The sequence below is a fragment of the Tigriopus californicus genome, chromosome 12 (assembly GCF_007210705.1).
Source record: "Tigriopus californicus strain San Diego chromosome 12, Tcal_SD_v2.1, whole genome shotgun sequence".
Classification (NCBI taxonomy): domain Eukaryota; kingdom Metazoa; phylum Arthropoda; class Copepoda; order Harpacticoida; family Harpacticidae; genus Tigriopus; species Tigriopus californicus.
In genome coordinates this window covers 10,320,578-10,323,630 of record NC_081451.1, presented here as the reverse complement: position 1 = coordinate 10,323,630, position 3,053 = coordinate 10,320,578, and positions in this window count along the sequence as shown.

Below are 3,053 nucleotides of genomic sequence, written 5' to 3'. Positions count from 1 at the left end.
TTCACTCGTTTATGCATTGCTAATCCGTATCGTTTTCCAACATACTTTCATTTCAGAATCAATATGATGATTGCAACGACATGCCTTTTGGTCACTTTAACGATCTTAATCCATGGACAAGTTGGTAACTCCCATGTCGTCACCTTTCGTCAAGCCACTGACTCGTTAAAGAGTGGTACCCCAAGAAGTAAGTGAAATTCCGTTGATATAGGTACGATATTGCCAAAAGTAATGAAAAAAAGACAAAAAAAAGGGAGGTCGTTTGTTGATGTGTGGTTTCACGTGATTTTTGGTTTTTGTCAGAGGATACAAATGAAAGCTTTCGCCTTTCGGAATCGCCGCCTTTTTAAAAAACATAAATAATCAGGAGAAACGTGAAAGGGCACAAATTTGGGCTCAAGTTTATTCACAATTTTGGGCCTGTTTTAGGCTTAATTGATGATTACCAAAGGCTACAAGTGTTGGTATCGCAAAAGAAGAATGAAGTTTTTTCGTCAATTTTCATGGAACTAAAGATCAGTTATTGATATTTCTTTGTCTTTTTTTTTATCATTTTTGCAGTCTCCGTCGGCGAAATGAAAGATCGTTTGGAAATCGATGAGGGTTCCGGAATAATGGAAACGATGTTAAATGTACCAGAATGTCGCGGAACGGGTTTTCCATTTTTTAACATTTTCCTGCCAAATCCGAGCGGATGTTATATTTTCCAAACCACTGGATTCAACATGGGGGGATATCCGGATAATTCAGGATCTGTGTTTTTCTACAGATGCACTTACATTTATCGGGTATTTTGTTGTTTTTTCAAAGTTTTTATTTGCACACAAAGATGGTTATCAGATTTGAGCGTATAGGATAATGACTAAATAGAAATTGGGCCCACGATGAAAATGTTGATTTGTGATGGCTTTGTTGTCAAATTTTCCCGTGGATTTTTGACGAGCTCTTCAAATTGGAAACCCCAATTCAAACCACTTCATTTTGAAGGTTTTTTTTTTGTCAATTGCAATTCCTGCCAATCTTTTGAGCTCAGAATCATCAATAGATCAAAAACACTTACATTTTCAGACTATTTTGAACATCNTGTCTAAATGGAAATTGGGCCCACGATGAAAATGTTGATTTGTGATGGCTTTGTTGTCAAATTTCCACGTATATTTGTGTTTTTGGGCCACTTTGACAAGCTGTTCAAATTGGACACCCCAACTCAAACCAATTCATGCTGAAGGTTTATTTTTTTTAGTAAATTGTAATTACTGCCAATGTTTTGAGCTCAGAATAATGGTCTCCATTTGAAAAGATTGATAGTGAATGCGTAGATCCAAAACAATCACATTTTCAGACTATTTTTATCTCTGTGCGGATGGAGAACACATGAAATTGCATATTGTCTTTCTCTTTCGCTTCCAATTTAATTATGTCATTTCAGTTTGGGGCTACTGTAAGTGGAACGATGACCGTTAAAGAAAAAGATTTCCAGTTCCAAGGACCGAACAGTGATGGAAGATGCGATGATTTTCTATTAATTTCTGGTGTCAACGATGAACAGCAAGAAGACGACAATAGTGACTCCGATGACCGAGATCCGCGTAAAAATTCCCTGTCATATTGTGGCACGATTACAGAAGACAAGATCCGCGCTTTCTCTAACGATCAACTTTCCATTGAATTTGGCGCCGACAACACAGAAAACGGCAACGGAGCCGAAATTGTTATTTGTATTGATTAAAAGAGTTGGGGGTCAAAAGCCCGATTCTATGTTTTTACCACTTTTATGAACTATGAAGTGATTATTTTGGTTGATTTGTTTTTCTTTTATTTTGACCGACTTCATAGTTTCGAACATGTAGATTAAGTAAAATATTTGGTGTTCATGTGACCGAGCTTTGTGTGAAAATAAAGAACAGAGAATGATTTCAAGAACACAATTTCAGCCTTTTTGGTCTTTTGGTCTTGTTCAAAACTAGGGATGAAGATGGAGTTGGAGTTCGTTTTAAAAGGCTCATGGAAAGAATGCACCATACACTACATTTTTAACACAATGAGCGAGATTCTTTTACTCAAAGCCGGTGACTGATGACCTCTTTTAATTGCTTTATAAGTGAAATTAGGTATAATTACGAGAACATGGGTTTGAAACAGGGATGAAAAATTATTCAAAGCCATTTTTGTCCACATGGCAGAACATGGTGGCAGAAAATGGTGGCAGAAATTCCTTCAAAGTCGATTTTTGCCATCATTGGTTTGAAATGTTACCAACTACAATTGCAGCTACTTTTTTCTTCAAACTTGTGCAATTACAATGACTTTTCAATTGTGATAATTCGTTTACCTTGATCTATCACGCTTTCTTTTCCATTTGTGTGAGCAAAATGCTAAAAGGCATTTGCCAACAATTTACAGACCTTGTTTTGAATTTTTCTCGCTTTCTTTCTCTCGTTTACAATTTTGTGCCGCTGTGTTCACGAGAGGCCGGAAACTAAGTTTCCAGCCACAAATTTTATATCAATGGAAAATAATTGGAACCATTTTAGGTGACAATACGTGCTTTAATCTAGCCGACGACTATTTTTAAAAGGGGAGGCAGTGTCATGTAGAATGTTGCTCCGGTGGTTTTTTTTCTTGCTTTTTCGTTTGAATTTAGAGCAATTCAAGAAGTTTATTCAGATATCGACGTAAAGTCCAAGTAAATCAACCCAGTTATGTGGGCGTAATAAAGATCAGGATGTGGACAATAAAGCCGAATGATGTCTCCAGATGAAGAACTGAGATACGAGTGATTATTGGGAACAGCAGAAGCACAGAAAATACAGGCGAGACTAGAGAGTACCAAATCCATAGAATACTACACCAAAGTACCCAAAATCACCCAAATAGCGAACACATTCAAGGTGTCTTGATCTTGTTGACTTTCTTCAAGCCTCACTTTTATAAACTCCCCACAACGGATGCCCCGCAATTGAATAAATAGCTGCTTTTCATTAATTCAGAACGATTTGGTTCATTGGCCTAAGTTGGGGCAATGAGGGAGAGCGACCGTGGGATGTCCACAG